Source organism: Barbus barbus (genome assembly GCF_936440315.1).
Source record: "Barbus barbus genome assembly, chromosome: 1".
Lineage (NCBI taxonomy): Eukaryota > Metazoa > Chordata > Actinopteri > Cypriniformes > Cyprinidae > Barbus > Barbus barbus.
The window spans coordinates 42,899,167-42,919,089 of NC_136729.1; the positions used below are offsets into that span (position 1 = coordinate 42,899,167).

At 39.2% G+C, this 19,923-nt stretch overlaps 1 pseudogene across 1 annotated transcript in view; it reads right to left on the reverse strand.

The window, feature by feature from the left end:
- The window catches only part of LOC306870409, a 202,268-nt pseudogene extending 183,204 nt beyond the window's left edge, over positions 1-19,064 (reverse strand). The window contains exon 1 of the transcript in view: positions 18,873-19,064. The product of the transcript in view is annotated as an uncharacterized misc_RNA (transcript). The remainder of the gene's footprint in view (positions 1-18,872) is intronic.
- Between the last annotated feature and the right edge of the window lie 859 nt (positions 19,065-19,923).

Here is a 19,923-nt window from a genome sequence, read left to right on the forward strand (position 1 = left end):
TGTTTCTCCCTCCACAGAGCCTGGCCCCAAGGAGGAACCCCCTCGCCCATTGATGCTGGAAGACGGCGCCATCTACCAAGTTAAGGAGATCTTGGACTCCCGACGCCGTGGTGGTCGGCTGGAGTGTCTTGTAGACTGGGAGGGCTATGGCCCAGAAGAGAGATCATGGGTTCCTAGAGATGTTCTTGATCCTGTCTTAGGATCAAGAGTGAAGAGTTCCATGTCAGACATCCGGAACGTCCAGCACCCAGAGGGAGGGGTAGACCACCACGACGTGGGCCGTGGAGAGGGGGGTAGGAGAGGGGGGTAGTGTCACAGATCTGCCAGGCTCTGTCACCAACCAATCACAGCGCACTCCCTCACCTGAGTACTGATCACACCCACCTGCCCATCATTGAGCCACTCATTAGCCATGCCTTAAATACACACACTCCGCTCAGCACCCCAGTGTCCGGTCTCGTTCATGCGAAGAGGACTGCCATAGCTATCACAGCTCTATGCCGACTACTTACCTCCTTGTCAACTTACCTGCAGTGTCTCCTTCCGAGTGTGTTCTCCAGTGATCCCCAGTCAGTCTGCTCCTGTGTTCTGTCCCTGTCTGCCATCTGGGTGAGGTGTATGTGTCCAGTTCGTGTTCCAAGTTCCCTGTCAAAAGAAGATACTCAAGTTAACACTTCTCCAGTTCACCGAAGACCTCCAGGATCACCACTCACCTGTCTCACTCCTTGTTGCTCAGCTTTTGTCAATAAATACCTGTCAATTAATCCATTTCTCTATCCGAGTCCTACTTCTGTAACAATAACCTTTACTGCTCTCTCTCTTTCTGTTTTTCTTTCTCTCACAATTTCTCCACACAGTCAGGTCAAAGTATATGGGTAAAATGGGTCCCAAAATTTGTTAGCCTCAAAGGAATCCCTAAATGTGATCCATCACCTTTAAGGTCACAGAAAGACACACAGTTGATTAAGCCTTGAAATATAAATGTGCACTACCGTTTTTATTCAGCATTCATATCTCTATTTATTTACCAATAAAAATTGGAAGATCTATATGTCTATCTTGGTGTGTGTGTATATATTATATGGATATATATATATATATATATAAACGTGCACAGTCTATCGTTCTATCAATCAGTTTCCGAGTGACTAGAGGTGAATAAATAATGTCAATTTACACTTTTAGGTGAACTATTCCTATAATTCAGTTACACTCAGTCTCTGGACAAAAACTACCAATTCTTATTTCCCAAAAAAAGGAATTTATCAGAAAAACATTGTTTTCAGTCTGTTTCACAAGCATTAACACCCACACCAACAGTTTAAACAGAAATGAGAATAAATGGAAGATCTGTCTGATAAATAGCCTTGTTCCCTCTGAAATGCATAAAACGTGTGTGTGTGTGTGTGTGTGTGTGTCTGTGTGCGCACGTTTTTGTGACAAATGAGGACATAAATTTGTATAATGACACAGGCATGCCATAGGTATTACAAGGTGAAGGTGACTTATGAGGACATTGCCCCATGTCCCCACTTTTCAAAATGCTTATAAATCATACAGAGTGAGATTTTTTGGGGGGAAAGTAGAAATGCACAGTCTCCTGTGAGGGCTAAGTTTAGGTGTAGGGTTGGTGTAGGGCAATAGCACATACAGTTTGTAAATTATAAAAACCATTACGCCTATGGGATGTCCCCACTTTTCACAAAAACAAACATGTGCGCGTTTTTGTGACAAATGAGGACATACATTTGTATAATGACATGCGTATGACATAGGTATTACAAGGAGAAGGTGACTTATGAGGACATTGCCCCATGTCCCCATATTTCAAGAGGCTTATAAATCATACAGAGTGAGTTTTTTTTTTTTGAGAAAGTAAAAATGCACAAAGTTTCCTGTAAGGGGTAGGTTACTATTACGCCTATGGAATGTCCCCACAATTCACAAAAACAAACGTGTGTGTGTGTGAGAGCCCTCATCCTTCAGATCGCCACTGCATTTCTCAACCGGTCAGTACTGAGTGATAGACTAATCGATGTGTGGCCTAATCAGCCAGCTTAACTCTAATACCCAGGACAGGTTCACATTATTATCATATCAGACTCCACATGTTTGGAGGTGACATGGAAAAGGCAAAAAGATTAAAGTCAATTTTACAGAAGGGCCTCCACATCTTCTGTTATTCCGCCCAGTGCAGTATGACTTTTATCTGATGCCCGGCCAAAAAAGGGTGCTGAAAAACACATGCGGCATACCATAATGAACTCGCACTCTCGTTTGCAGTCGGTGCCATGCTGTGTGGAGTAATTCAGAAGCTGGAAGGCAGATGGCCCCAGCTGAGCGTGAAGCTTTTATGTGCTCAGTACCCAAAACCACCTCCACCACCACAGTCTAGCCCGTCCTACCCTTACTGAGCCCCTATCAAAGTTGTGTAACTCAGGCCAACCCTTTTGGAGGACGGGTGGGGTGAGGGGCGCTCACGAATCATCTATAAACACCTTTACACAAACTGTTTACGGGCAGTAAATGATGCATTAAACAACCATCAGTCCCTCAAAAGAGGTTGCTGCCCACATATCTAAACAGAACCATTGGTTTTAAAAATTCCAGAACCAAAAAAACATTCAATTAAAAGTTCTTGCATATGCATTCTTCCGTCAATGCAAACAGAACACCATAGTGAAATATTCTGGCAGAGTATCCTGCACTATTTATTCGGTGGAGTTACAGCATCACTAATGAATCTGCAACGCAAAACAGAGAGTGAGACCAGTGCAGTTGGGTTATAGAATGAATAACTTTAATGAGTCGGTTCTTTTTCAGCAAATCAAAAACATACAGCACAACCAGTGTTTTTCCGAATTCCAAACGAATGAATCTACTGAGTCTCCTCCTTTTAATTAATCAAACACATACAGTGCAACCAGTGTAGGTTGACTCCTGAATGAATGACTCTATTAAGTCAGTTCTATTGAGTCAGTTCTTTTTAGTGAATCAAGCACATACAGCTGACTGTGAGACTGTGTAATAGTTTTTCATCACATAAAGCTTGAGATACACATTTTGTTAGTAGTGTTTTTTTAAATAAATTTGTGCTGTCAAGCGATTAGTGGTCGACCGACATTGGTTTTTTGACAGCCGATGCTGATATCTTGGAAAGCAAGGTGGCCGATGGCCGATATAAAGCCGATATAATTGTATTTATGTTAATTAATATTTAAGAAATTTGAAATTATTTGAAAATGGATTTAAAAAATAAATGTGTAAAATAAACATACTTAGACTTTAGAGGTCAAAGTATTTTTCACAAATAAATAAATATTTAATAAAAATATAATTCAAAAGGAAGTCAACACTGTAACCAACAGGGCACTCAGTATTCTGTGAAGTTTGTGTGCATTGGTAATCATATTTTTCAAATAAAGCCAAGGTAACACTCATTTTACACACAGCACACGTTGAAAATGACATGAATATGACAGTGGGCAAATGCATAAAGCACAGCATAATTTGAAATCACAAGCTTAAAGTTTGTCTATCGTGCCTTTCTATTGAAACTGAACTCTCCTCCTGTCCGCATTCAATTCACATGCATCGACCGTCACACAGAACATATGTGATCATGCAGGATACAAATGCACACTTCACAAGATCTCTACTAGATTCGACTAAGTCTGCAAGATTTGTGAAATTAGGCCTAAATGTTCATTAGTCATTCAAAGATTTGTTTAAATGATATAAATGCATATTTGCTGAATGCTGATGGCAAACGAGAAAGTATTACAATTTTGCCTTTCTATTACTACTAATATTAAAGCAATCGTTATAAAACTTTTTTGTATGCATTTTAATTACTTTGTTTAGCAGTTCTATCTGGTCATTAGATATCCGTCTTAGAACTGTTAACGACAACAGCGAACAAGAGGGATAATATGAGCACTGTGTGCTCAGGTGCTGCCGTTCTCATCGCTGTCAAAATAAAAGTCCTGCCTTGAACACATCAGCCAAACAGAAAAACTTATCAGCTAATGCCGATATTTGAAAAATACCAAATATCAGCCGATATATCAGCCTTGCAATATATCAGTCGACTACTACAAATGATTAAACGCAATTAATCGCATCCAAAATAAAAGTTTTTGTTTACATTATATATATATATATATATATATATATATGTGTACTGTGTATATTTATTATGTTTATAGAAATACAACACACATACAGTATAATTTTTGAAAATATTTACGTTTATACATTTATATATTCATATTCTTTCATTTCTTTATATTTTAAATGATATATAAATATATTTAATATATAAACAACATAATTTTCTTAAATATATGCATGCATGTGTTTGTATTTATATACACATAATAAATACACACAGTATACACACATATATTACGTAAACAAAAACTTTTGGTAACACTTTATTTTAGGGTCTCTTACCTAGTTGCTTATTAGCATGCATATTACTAGAATATTAGCCATTTATTAGTAGTAATTAAGCACATATTAATGCCTTATTCTACATTACCTTTTTCTACATCCCTAATCCTACCCAATACCTAAACTTAACAACTACCTTACTAATTATTAACAAGCAGCAAATTACGAATTTATTAGTTAATAGTGAATAAGTGTTCCCTATTCTAAAGTGTTACCAAACTTTTATTTTGGATGCGATAAATCGCGATTAATCGTTTGACAGCACTAAAATAAATGAATAAAATATAGTATAGTTTAACGTAGTATAACGCCAAATACTGAATTTATCTAATAATTCTAAAAAGACTGTGAAAAGTCATTAAAAATGTAAACACATAAAAATATATAGACTATTTAAATTATCTCACTGTTTTCCAATGGCATATCTTATGTCTTTTATTACAAATATTTATTCATTCAAAATATTTATTCCTTAAATAAATGCACTAAAAGAATACTTTATGGAACCCTTAATTAACAGTAACTGTTAAAAGGAACTGGAACGATGTAATGATCCAAGATGGCGGCGCGGTCAGACGCAGCGGCTGCTCCGGGTCCCAAAGACAGTGCTTTTATGTCTTTTAATGTCGTCTGTTCATCTCCAAATAGTGTAAAATTACCGCTAACTCACAAGGAAATCACTCCAAAACATATATGATCGCCAAAGACCGACTCTTCCAACACTCATGCTCTCAAACGTTCGCTCTCTGGAAAACAAACTGGACTTAATTCAACTCAGTCGGTCTACACAACATGAGGCAAAGGATTGTTGTGTGTTTGTTTTCACCGAAACATGGCTAAACGACAACATCCCGGACTACGCCATTCAGCAGCACAGGCTAACCAGCTACCGAGCGGATAGAGATTCATCACTGTCTGGTAGGGGTGAGCGATATGGGAAAAATATCATATCACGATTTCTTTTTCAGAAATATCACAATTCACGATTTTATCACGATTCTTTGTCATGTTGGTTTTACTATTTTGGTTTTACAAGTTGTCTGAGCATTACAGCCAAACTAGAAAGACAAAGCCTTTCAAGGTAACAAAAAACAAAAAAAAAGACATGGCAGATATTTAGGCCAAAGTGGGCGAAGATAAAAATCTTTGTCATCATTTTATCTTTCTTATTAAAAAATAAGAACAAAGATACACATTACAAATATACACAATATACAAATAAAACAAACAGTGCATTATTTTCAGGTACAAAAGGTGTATTTAGCAGGAGCATTCAATGAAATTGAATGAACAAATATAAAAATAAAACACTAGATAGACTGATTCCTAAAGCAACTGTATTAAAGTTTTTCAGTCAAGAATAGTGAGTGATTTTTCTCTTTGCATTTTGTTGTTTTGTTAACGTTAAATGAATAGTTCCCCCTAAAACTAAATAGTCATCTGTCTGTCAATTCTGTCATAATGTTTTATTTTTATACCATCATTTACTCAAAAGTTGTTTTAAACCTGAATGATTTTCTTTCTTCTGCTGAACATAAATGCTATTTTGAAGAAGGTGGAAAACCAAACAGTTGCTGGTCCACAGTGACTTCCATAGGATTTTTCTTTCCTGCTATCAAAGTCAATGTGGACCAGCAACTGTTTGGTTACCCTCATTCTTCAAAATATCATCTTTTGTGTTCAGCACAAGAAATTAAGAGGTTTGGGACAACATGTGAGTGAGTAAATAATGACAGAAATTAAATTTTAGGGTGAACTATCCCTTTAATAACAGTCGACAGCATGTTTAGTGTCCTGTCCCTTTAATCTGTCCAATCTGTCCTGTGGCATCAAAAATGCAAAACGGTCATATGCTCAAAAAATCAACAATCACTTCACAGACAGCAGAGACACACGGAGCCTGTGGCAAGCCATTCAGATCATCACTGACTACAAGCCCCCGCCACAGGCCTGTGATGATGACACATCCCTCCCCAATGCACTCAACCACTTTTATTCATGGTTTGAAATGCAGAATGACATACCTGCACAAAAACTGCCCACACCTCCCAACGACCGGGCGGTCTGTCTGTCTCCAGCCGACGTAAGGAAGACCCCATCTAGGATTAACCCACGCAAGGCTGCGGGTCCTGACAACATACCTGGCCGTGTTCTGAGAGACTGTGCTGCACAGCTGACAGATGTGCTTACAGATATCTTCAACACCTCGCTGAGCCAGGCAGTCGTCCCCACATGTCTCAAATCCACAACAATCATACCGGTACCAAAGAAATCACCTTTGTACTGTCTAATTGACTACCGTCCCATAGCACTGACTCAAAACCAGCCTCCCCAACACACTCGGCCCGCTCCAGTTTGCATACCGTTCAAACCGCTCTACGGATGATGCAATTTCCTCCACCCTCCACCTGGCTCTTACCCACCTAGAAAATAAAGACTCCTATGTTAGAATGCTGTTCATTGACTTCAGCTCGGCATTCAACACAGTAATCCCACAACAGCTCATAAATAAACTAAAGGCCTGCTGGGCCTTAACAACTCCCTTTGTAATTGGATCCTGGACTTTCTAACCGGACCCCAGTCAGTCCGTGTCGGCCACAACACCTCGAGCACTACCACACAGAGCACAGGTGCCCCACAAGGCTGTGTGCTCAGCCCGCTACTCTTCACGCTGCTGACCCACGACTGCACTGCCAAGTTCAGCTCCAACCACATCATCAAGTTTGCTGATGACACAACAGTGGTAGGTCTCATCAGCAACAACGATGAAACGCACTACAGAAAGGAAGTGGCACAGCTGGCTGAATGGTGTGGCACTAACAATCTGTCCCTCAATGTAGGGAAGACAAAGGAGGTTGTGATGGACTTCAGGAGAAACTCTGTTGACCACCCCCCACTGACCATCGACAGCTCGACTGTGGAGAGAGTCAGCAGCACTAAATTCCTGGGGGTGCACATCACAGAGGATCTCACCTGGACCACCAACACCATGTCACTCTCCAAAAAGGCACTACAGCGCCTACACTTTTTCCTTACACGATGCTCCAGCAAAACCAACAGCATCGTGAAGGACTCCACCCATCCCTCTCACAATCTCTTCCAGCTCCTACCATCAGGAAGACGGTACCGGAGCATCAGAGCCCGCTCCGCCAGACTACTTAACAGCTTTTTCCCCCAGGCTGTGAGAGCTCTGAACCCAAACCACCCCGCACCCCTCTGAAACCCCATGCAAACCCCTACCTCCTGAAACATGGACCACCCCCCACCCTAAACCTTACCACACCAAAGAAAAAACTGTATGGAACTTTTTTGTGCAATTCGAAGTGTGCTACACACAGGTGTCTTTAGTCTGCTAAATGACTAAAAGTAAAAAGTAAAGAGTGTAAAGACCATCGACTCTACCGTGCGACTCCACCGGGCTAGGACACCGGCAAAGGATATAAGTATCGCTTTTTATTTTTATTTTATTTATTTATTTATTTTCCTTTATATGTTGTTGTATGCATTTGTCAATTTTATTTAATTTCTGTATTTTCTTAAATGGGTGTGTATAGAGTATTCACAGAGTGTTAACTTTTAGTTTTAGTTACTTTTTCTTATTTGTAAGTCCCTTTGGATAAAAGCGTCTGCTAAATGACTAAAAGTAAAGTAAAGTAAGGTGAGTGGGCCTGTACAAACCACCTGTAGTAACACACTCTCCTCTATGTGCACTAGACACTTTACACACACTGCTGTGTGTACACAATCCCACAAAAGACTCAGCAATATATGTATGTTCACATGCTCATGCACTACAAATCATCCTGCACTGTTCCCCAACCAGCTGCTTGACTCAAAATGTTTCTCTTTGCACATGTACAGTATTTATGTGAAGCATTCGTATAGTTTGTATTTTTTATCTTATTATTTTTAGTTTATATAGGGTAAATATTTATATATAGTATACTTATAGTTAAAATATGTCAGTAGGTTAGTTGTGTATAGGTTTATAGTGTTTTTTTACTTTATTGTTGTATATCTGTATTTATGTAGCACTGTGGTCCTGCGAGGCACAACATTTCGTTCCAGGTGACCACATCTTGAGCTATCAAGCAAACAGACACTGAGAGGCAACGTTGACTCGGTAAGTGCAACTGCACTTTGAAATGCCAAAGACAACCTGGCACCAATTAAACTCTGGCCCTAAAAAGGCTGTGTGATGTTCGACCCTACAGGCAAATAGGGTGAGCTAGACATCAACCAAGCTCTTATCACAGTAGCAGCTCTGCACTGCGTCAAAGTGCCAAATATTCACAAATATGCACAGCACTGCAGGGCTCCAAACTGCGACTAAAATGGTCGCATTTGCGACCAAAAATATTAATTTGCGAGTGAAGTTTTTGCTGAGGTCGCCACTGGCGACTATATATAATTTGCATGAAAGGACTTTTTTCCCGATTGTTTTGCGCTCACATCTTTTGTTATGTTCACGTATTAAACTTACATAAGACGATGCGCATCAAAGTTTTACTGAAAAGAGTTTCAAACAGTCCTCGTCTCTGCCGCACACAGTCTGCTGAACGCAGTGAGAGAGACCTGGTCACTTCATGCATTTTCTCTGATCGGATATCTATATGATTTGTTAAAACGTTTCCCCATTTACACTTGGCCACATAAATGTGTCTTCGCAAAACGGATATAAATCCGTTCTTCAATTCCCGCTTCATATGCAAATATAACGGAGTTCACAAGCAATGGATAATTTTATTAATTATCAGCTAATTTCAATATCAAGAGAGCGCGCGGCATCAGCACTGGAAAGATAGGCTAGTCTCGCTACTTTTAATGAAGAAGATTGTGTGTTGAGCGTCTGCGGCTTACTTTCAGGTTCATTCAGTTTGCGCGTCGCTTGCTGAAGAAATATTCCGCTACTCATTCGCGGTGATGCTTGTTGCATTGCGCTGTCATATCTGACTATAACATGCCATATAGCCTATAAAACGCTCTCACACGTCTATTATTTTAATATTATGGGAGGAGTAAAATTACCATATGTGGTTTCAACAACCAGATGCATTTACACTTGTCCGGTCGATCTTCTTATCGAGATCTTAGTCTATAGGCTGTGTTCTGTTAATGCATGGACTTCCTGTTATTTGAAGCGCACTTGCCATCCAGTAATCGCAAAAAGCTTTGTGCTGTCTTACTTTTTAATAAACAAAGTATCAGCTTTAAAATGCTACGAAATTCAAATGATGCGGTTTGGGTGCTCTTTAATGCGGACCACAAGCGCACACTTTCGGTAATATAAACACCAGCACCCCGCGTCCACACGGTCCGTGTATGCGTCCGGATCGCGCGAGCGGAGAGTATCGCACTTAATGCTCAGGCGCGATCTCTTTAGCGCCTCAGTTAAAGCAGCAAGTGAAGCCATTATATATTTCGATTTACTACTATAGTATGAAATGAACATGATCAAAAGGTAGGCAATAAGAAAGCCTATAGTAGGCTACAACTGTTTTATGTAAAAGCTCATTCAGTGTTTCAAACTGAGGAAATGTATAAAGCTTGTAAACATTGCATTGTAATACATTTACCTCAGAATAACCACTCAGTGTCCATAAACTCATCAGTCAGCTAGAAAAATAACTATAAAGAGGAGCGTTTTGCTATATTCATGCGCTGTTGCATATTAATATTTTTACTTATTCTGTTGTACATGATTCAACTCCTCCTATAAAATTGCATTTTACTAATGAAGAAAAACAGACTGAATGTGTGAAAGACGTGACAACATTTATAGGATGCACTGCACTCAGTTGCCAAGTGATGCTTATGATATTGGTACAGATTCTGTGTAACGAACAATTCTTTGTGACTGTATATTTCAAGTTGTAAAAGACATTTAATTCACACTTTAAGTGAACCTTAGTCCCCCGGTCGACCTGATCATCTACAAGATGGATTAAAATGCTGATAAAGCCTAGAAAAGATAAGACATAAACATATGACAAAATGATTTAAATGTTAAAATAGGGGGGAAAAATAAAATGATAATAATAAAATAAACCACTTTTATTCTGTGGCACCTAAAAAAATAATTTGGCGCCTAAGTTTTTCTTTTATAGGAGCCAATGGCTCCTTACTCGATTTTTTTGTCTGGAGCCCTGCACTGTATTAAAGAGCTGATTTGGTTTTGTAATTAGTGTTGTCTGTATCAGGTCAAACGTATTCAAATCACGTGAAGATTAAATCACTGCAGGGTCTTCAGAGTCAGTTTTTTTGAAGGGGGGGGGGGGGGGGGGGCTTGGGCTAATAGAGAGAGAGAGACAGAGAAAAGTAGTCACTCTCAAGAGAACGCTGGTCCTATTGGAACAATCCAGCACAAAAACAGTCATTTAACTTTTCTGTCAAGTGTCATGGTTATAATTCACTGTTTCAAGATTACTGTCAACTCACTTTACAGAGCAGAGCTTGTGCTAATGGAAAATTGAAGTGAACAGACTCTCCAAACACTATGTTTTGATATCTCAATTATCTTTCTCATTATACTGTATTACATGAGCAAAGCCCAAGGTCTACATACAAAAAGGATGAAATCAGCTGGCAGCGTGAAACTATGTAGAGTATATCATTAAAAATATACTCGCAATTACCTTTAAAAATGAAACACATGACATATTGAGTTCTTACAAATAAATGAACAAAGCTATTTTTCTGGATGCAAGATGTACAGAACAGTTGAGATCCCTGTTAATAGCGGCCAGGAAAATGTAAGAGAAATCATTTTGAGTAAGACTGAGGTCATCCGTTCTTGTCCTTGAAAATAAATCAATCCCAAATTTGATTAAATGTTGCATTTGGAGACTCTTTGAGCTAGGCTAATCAGAAACTCAGCACCGTTAGGACGCATGAACACTTGTTGAAACCACTACGTGTGGAGCTGCTGGGATATGCCAAGCCATCTCGTCTTGATCTTCTGCTGGAATTTGGAAATAGAATCTGGCCACTGCACTGTCAACACTTCCCGCTGCTTGTTGCGTGTCAATCAATGGTGGGTGCGAGGGCGGCTTTTAGAGGGTCCCGAGGGTGACTGCTTAGAGCACACTCTGTTTAACACGCCAACAGCCGGGTGGGAGTAAACAGAGAGGGATATAAACTGGGGTATTGACTTCATGATCAATTCTATTGATCAGCGAGCTCCCTCTCCTTCAGCAGGCACACTGAGGCCTCACAAAGTCTCTGTCTCGCCCTCTGCTGACTCCAAAGCATATGCAGACTGGAAACCTGCCCAAATCTGCAGCCCAGACACCTTCCTCTAGGAGGAAACAGAGAGGATAATCACCCACCATCTACAAGGGAGTCACCTACCAGAAGTGAGTTTCATCTGGCCTACCTGAAACCCACAAATGGCATTCTAAAATGTCATTGAGCACAATATAATGATATTGTGAATTGGATTGGATCAAATGTAAAAGTTCTGAACTAGTTACTGAAAATCCAAATGATCATCTGAATACTGGGGGTAAAGTGTAAAGTGTCCCCTTCAATGTCTATGTTGATTATTGCTTTGAACATATATGAAAGCCAATGTGCAAGATTATGTAAATCCCTGGGGACTGTATATTCTCTCTAATAAAAGTGCAAAAAGGCCAAATATTTATCAAAATGATGGAAAAACAACCCACTTGAGCGTGGTAAAATACACTCTAACCACGATATATTCTTGGTCACTGATAGCATTCGGTGAAAAACGGATGGCTTGAAAAGAAAGAGAGCTTAACTGAAGCCTTTCCTGCCAGCTCCGAGTGTGTCCAGCGAGTAGAAATCATCTTCAGCTCTGTGACAGCCACTGCCACTGATCCAAAGGGACAAGCCAGGAGGGACGGTGTGGGTCATCGTTCTCTGTCAAATAAGATTCACATATCCACAATGCGGGCTGGCACACCAAATGACCTCCCTGTTTACGAGACTGCTGGTGATAACAGACATCATCTCATTAGTCACATACTGCCCCTGATCTGCCATGGCACCTCCACTTACAAATGGCAGCTAAGCGCTAAATTTACCCTCATTACGCTCACGCTCCAATCATAAAAGGGCTGCTGTCTTTTGGGCTTAGATGGACATTTGGCATGGATGGACATGCCAGTATTATTGCCGGTCTGTCGGGCTTCAGGTGGAAATAGAGATAAATGCATGAACCATGCACCTCTCCACCAGCAAGATTCGGAGACCGAAAGGATGTGACAGGCCTGTCTCATTTACAGGCACCACCAAGGGCTGGGGTTCATGCAAAGCAGAGCTCACCAGCAGAGATCCCTCCGAGATGAAGTTTACCTCAGTAAGGTGAAGAATAGCTCTGGGTTACACACTCAGATGCAGCTGAAACCTCAGGTACCTTTGAAAGCGAGAGAATCCCACCCGTTATCTCATCATGACGGCACAGGATCTTCTCGTAATCCTGCCTCCCAGTTGCAAGGAAATTTCTCAAAACAAATCTGCGAGGTACCGGGCTGATAATGCGAAACTAATCAGGAGGAAAAAATATAATCCGCCGGTACCCTTAACTAGTATTTCACATCCTCGTCATCTCTTTTTCGGCTTCCTTTTCGTCTTTGCCGCTTCCACTGGTGCTAATTCGTATTGGATTTTCATTCGTTCACCTTCCTGCGAGCATCAATTTCAGATGGCATGAAAAAGTAATATTCCAGCAATAAAGCTTGATTTACACCCTTTGCCTGGCTCCCCCTCTTGCTTTTTATATTTGATCATTTAGTAGGGATCGTATAACTGTATATCAGACGCAAATGAAATCAGGTCCCGTGCACATTAAGGCCATGTAGAGTTGCAGCTAACATCCCCTGCGATCCAGCCGCCCGGCTCCCCGGCAAGCCAAGGGCTGAGTCCCATTCATTTTCAGGCCCATTTCCTCCTATGATTAGGCGATCAATCAATCCGAGCCTTCAATCTCATCAGGCAGACGGGATTATCTGCCCATCTCCCCCTCCGTTACTCGCTCTCTCTCCCTCTCTTGCGCTCTCTCTCACAGAGCGGCACATTAACATCAGATCAAGTATCAGCAAGCGCATGCGGTCTGTAACGTCAAACAGACCACAGACAGACATCTCTTCATCTTTCCCGGCTCCTAATACCCCCACAGCTCCCATAGTGCAATGCATGCATACACGGACGGAGAGACGTTTGCGGAGACTGACAAAGAGGCACGTCTTTAAAGCGCTTGTCAAGGTATTAAGCCATAGGCCTACTTCAGGGAGCATCCTTTCAAAGTAGATGAATTGCTTCTTAGACCATCACAACACCACTTGTAAGTCTCAAAGACAAAGCCCGACCTGTCTCGGTAAATTGTGGCTATAGGCTCATTTGTCCGTCCGGGTTCCTACACGTCTACTAAATCATCCGACCTGTCCTTTGACGTATCAGAGATTCCATACACTTGCCTGCCACTGTCTTCCCACAATACACCAGGGAGGACAAACACTATTTATCGGACAAGTCTATATAAAGCTTTCTCAGTGTCAGAGAGGGTAAGAGAATATGCCCTATAAAAGCCCAACCACTCAGACCCTGTTTTTTACAATGATCCGCACTCACTCTTGTTTACACAAGCGTAATGGCGAGTAAACTGCTACTTGTAAACAGTAGAATGCCATTTAATGCGACTGGCTGGGTCATGGTGGTTTCTATTCACTATAAGACTGAGAAGCTGAGTTTGGAGAAAATGTGCATTTATTTTGTCCACTCTGAACTTGAGACATAGAAAGAAAATAGATCGCAAATTATACGCTTTATGCCAGAGAGGCCTTAGTGTACAGGGAGATCACAGACTATGTGTCAAAATAACTTTTCACAAATACTGTAAACATCAAAAAACTTGGTAAAAACAGTGGCCTTCAAAACATAAAACTTAGGCCACACATAAAAAGGTATAAATGTCAATGTATTTGATTCAGAATATCTGGATCAACTGGCATCTGCAAACAAATGACGAGAGTTCTGAGGTTTACACAGGTGTCCTAGCAAAATAAGCACAAGTGTTGTTCATCACTTTAACTATGAGCATGTGCCACTAACGTCTGACAACCACAAAGTAGCGAAATCCTAATTTAAACAGTATATCTTTTGTTTTTATTGTTAAAAATACAAATATTTTTGAAAGATTTGTTGTACGATAGCTAAATACATTATATGAAGGATAAAATGTGCAATAGCATTTTTTAGGTCTACTCATGAAGCACCAAAACATTCTATTTACAGGGGTTTGCAGCAATTAAGAATTGTAAAACATTTTTGATTCAATCAAGCTTGCACTTTAGATGGAGCAACACCCAACAGATACCGTGTCAAAACAACCTTTCACAATTATTGTAAACTGCAAACTTGGCATCGAAAGGATTACAAAAAAAAAACAGTGGCCCTCAAAACAGCAAACTTAAGCCACACTTACAAATGACTAAATGCCAATGTTTTAGATTCCAAATATTAAAATAAGGTGGCATCTGCAAGCAAAGGACATCAGTTCTCAAGTTCACAAAAGGTGTCTTAGCAGAGTAACCACAGATGTTGTCCATCACATTAACTATAAACATGTTGCACTACATGACATTGAAATACTAAGCTTAAACAATATTTTTGTTTTGTTTTGTTTCGTTTTTTGGTTCAATCAAGCTTTCAATATAAATGGTGCAACACCCAGGATATACTGCAAGCAGGATATGCATAAATAAATAAATAAATAGTTTGAACGCAATTTTATTTTTTTGCCCATCATGCATCCTTATTCAGGCTTGAAAACAGCCCCATTATTAGTAATTGCATTGAAATGGTCACTACACAGTAGATGTGTTTGACAAGCAAATTTTGAGCATGGAAAAAAAAACGACAATTTTCCTTTTTGGGTGAACATTTAGGGCAACCAACTGACTAGTTGATGTTGAAATAAACAGTTTTGCAGCTTCATTTAATTCAAATGAGATGGGATCATCAGAATATGGCATAAAACAGTTTTTCTAATCCAAATACTTTTAGATGAAATCTATGATCGCAATTAAAAAATCTAGATACTCAACAATTAGGATGTCAAAACCGTATACCTCTTTCATAGATGTTAAATTCTCAGACACTTCCAAAAATAAAGCTAAAATCTGCATTCTTAAAATAAAGTCTTGCTTAAACCTCCAGTGCTCCTTAAAGCATGAAGATGACATTTATTATTTCCTGAAGCTGGAAGACACTGTGGGGCCCTTTACTCCCTGAAATTTTCATCATCTTTCATCAAAGCTAGGTGCGCATTATCGTCTCCCACAATCCTTAGCAGCAGCCCTGAACCTGTGACATGACACCACCCGCTTTCATCAGTCATCAGCGGCCAGATTCGTCTAAAAAAAAAGCAGCTCCTCTTTAAATGCTGAGGAGGAACCCAATGAATTAGTAATACATTTACACGAGCTGAGAGCAAGTGCCTCGTAAAGAAATTACTCTCTTCATGTCGTGGCAAATACTCTTTCTTCTCTGACTGGTATGCGCCGGTGAAAAAGGGCATCTGAAAAATATTCAGCACGAGGCCACTTAATGGAAAGGTGAGATATAAAAAACATAACCCAAAAAGCTTTTTGATGTAAAGAAACTAATTCTGTTAAAGGTGCTGATCAAACTGTCAGGCTTTCATTATGGTACAATACCTTTTAGCAGTCATGCACTGTGGTAATAAAGTTTCAAAGTACCTCAAAATATCAGATTTCCTACCATTCATATCAGACATGATATTTCTTCACTCTTCACACATGAACAGCAGAATGACTTTTAAAGATGCATTTGCTGTACATTGTGGCCTTAATCCTGATTTAACTAGCAATGTGAAGTTTTGTGTTGTGCATGACTCTATCTACCCTATCTATCTACCCTATCTGAGTTAAAAACAGCAATTTCAAAGGGCCTATTTTCGTAATTCTTGCCTTAACAGTTGCAGTACATAAAATACGCTGGGAGCAGACAGTCTACTTCAAAAGTACATGCATTACAGAATACCATTCCTCTGGTCTGGATTATCCATTGTCTCCTTAATGGGGCTGGTCATCTGCGCACAGACAAATTCAACATGAAGGTCAGAAGTACAAAGCTCTGTGGCGCACAAACTAAAAATTCCCTTGAGCAGCAGTAAAGAAAAGAAAGTGAACCACAGCCTCAGATGACAGCTAAAGTCCCTCAGATCTCCAATAGGCCCCCTCATTGTCCTAAAAGCCAGCCGCCCCCGCAATAAACGGTTTTAATAACATATCACAATCCCCAAGCGTACTTTGCCTTTGTTTTCCACATGTAACCAGTTCTAATTAGGCAATGTGCTGCGAAACTTACCAAGGTCTGTCCGCCTGAAATCACAATAGCTAGTTGTATCGTCTACCACAGCTGCAATTAATGAGAAAACCAGGGGACTTCTTCATGAAAAAGGGAAGATTTGGGCAAAAAAGAACATTATGGAGAAAATACATTGCTTGAAGTCTGACGGTTAGACCTTGGAGTTCTCATCAACTGTGACAAAAGGTCTGATCTCTGTCTGTGCTGATGCAACCTGGTTCATATTAGTAAAGAAATGCACCAAAAACCAAAATCATTGTAGAGAAAACAAATGGCACGGAGAACATCTACAACAGAGCAACCATGACCGATCATCAAGATGCAGTGTAACACTCATATCTCTGTGGAATCAGAAAGGATGTGCTTTATTCATATGGCTTTATTCATTCATATAAAATAAAGCATGTAACATAAAATGTCCCGAGTTTGTCAGATTAAGCAAAAAAAAAAAACTAATATAAGAATTTACAAAAATGCTGGTTCCTTCTTTGTACATTTTATCTAATTGCAGCAAGATTAGTCTTTAATGAGCTGAAAAGAGTGCATGTCACACCTCCGTTCATCAATATGCACTGGCTACCAATAGCTGCTCGCATTCAAGGCACTGATGTTTGGCTACAAAACCACCACTGGCTCTGCACCCCTATACCCTAATTCACTACTTCTGACTTATGTTCCCTCTAGATCTTTGCATTCTGCAATTTTTAAACTACTCTACTCTATTCTAAGTGCTACCCCAAAAAGCCACAAAATCACTTTCACAAGACTTTTACATTTTACTGTTCCTTCCTGGTGGAATGTCCCACCCAACTCAATCCGAGCAGCTGAGTCCTTAGTCATCTTCAAGAAATGGCTAAAAACACATCTCTTCCATCTATACTTGACCCTCTAACACTAGCACTTTGTATTCTATTTCTATTCTTTGACCCTATAACACTAGCACTCTGTATTCTATTTCTATTCTATCTACTCGTTTTCTTTTTATTTATTTATTTTTAAAAAACACTTGATCCTTTAACACTTGCACTCTTTACAATACTTGCTTTCTTTTTATTTAAAATAAATAGAGCCTCTAACACTAGTATTCTCTATTCTTTTTCTATTCTATCTACTTGTTTTCTTTTTATTTATTATAAAAAAATAAAACAAAACAAAAAATCCTTGCTACATGTACTGCATTCGGCTAACTGAGACTTATCACAGCACTTACATATTATTGCTCTTTTGTTGGTTTTGATTGCTTCTGTTGTCCTCATTTGTAAGTCGATTTGGATAAAATTTTTATCTTAAGATTTAAAAACATGTGTATTCATATTTAAGATTTATAAGTCAATGAACATCCTTTATTTTACATCTGCCACCCTATTCTGTAACATTTTACAATAAGGTTTTTTATGTTGAACTTATGTTCCTTTTACATTATAAACATACTATTTTTTTATATACAAATCTTTACATTAAACAACCTTTTCGCAAAGTATTTATTTCCTATTGCCATCATATTCATTTCTGGACTGGAAATTTAAGGCAAGCCAACCTGATAAAGAGGGAAATTCATTCTATATTTGATATCAATAACAGTTATCTGCTTAATAAGTTAATGAGAAGATTGTAAAGCTTACACAAACTGCATTAACAAACTCTGATTAGCAGTAATTGAGTGTTATGAAGAAGAGCCTGATGGAAACATCCGGGCATTCTCAGATATGTACAGTAATAAATAAATCTTTATGAGCTATGCTTCATTTGCAGCTCTTGTTAAATCTGATAATCGCAATTACACCACACACTGAATAAACAAGCAATTAACACCGCTTCCTTAAAAGACTTTACAAAATATACTGATTATATTTAAAGGGAAAACATGTTTCAAGCTTTTTAAATTATTCTCTTGCAGGTCTTGCGTGTTAGATAAATATCTTCCCTTATTTTGACAGGCTTTGATTATCTAAAAGAGTAAGTCTGCTGCATATTTCTAACAAAATCATTGTATTTTTCCATAAAAAGTGTTTGCTTCTGTCTGAGTGGTTATGAGGCGGAATAAACAAAGTTAATTCATCTACCTGTTGCACTGCAGTTACACAGACAGTGCCTCATTTCACCCGTGTCTCGTGATTTGATGACTGTTCACGTAGATTTCATCTTCTCCAAGCTGTAGACGTTTTGACAAGAGTCAACATAAAGACTGAAATCTCTGCACTGTTACTTTCTCATCATTTCTAAACGCCCGCTCCGCCGCCTCTCTCTCCCGCTTCACCCACTTGTACACATCCTGCTCACAGATTGACAAACAGCGCAGCGAGCCAATGAACATCCAGAACTCGCTTATCACCGACCAATCGCAATCAGAGCTGCGGCCAGGTGGGCGGAACTCTGTCAAAGAAAGGTGCTGGTCTCCATGGGAACATGCCAAACACGACTAGCACGAGGCAGACGCGTCTAGGAAACCTGTAGCCGCACTTTATAAACATGGTTTTATTACAGTCAGCAATATAACCCACAGTGTAATGTGCAAGGAGATAATATGTTACAGTAATATGTAAAAAAAAAAAAAAAAAATATATATATATATATATATATATTAACGTGATTCATATGGCTGGGGGTGCATTTAAAAAGCTGTCATTAAGAATTAATAGCGGCTTAACTCTTTTTAGTATTATTGATGTTGTTTTGTTGTAAATAGTTGTTTTGCGTTATTACTTTTCCCTCTGGTGAACCCTGTTTATGTTGGATTTTATGTTCACTTCTGTAGTGAATTAAGCCAGTTACCATTTCACATCATGTTTTGTTATAGAATGATTATCATTCATAAATGTAAGTTGAAATTAATGAGAAACACTGATGTTTGTGTTTTTTTGTTGTTGTTGTTTTAGAGCCTGCATGCTAAAAATTTCTTAAAGCATGCTATATTTATTTACTTTTCTTTTCTTTTTTTTTTGAAAATATCTGAAGACCATAGCAATGTTTTTGCAAAAGGAAAGTATTTGTTAGAGGTCCACCGAGAAAAGTACACAGTGAATGTGATCTATTGCACTAGCCTTTCTCTGTTGTCAGTTATAGGTTAGAGCTGAAGGTGAAATGAAGTCATCAGTTTAATCAGAAGATTACGTG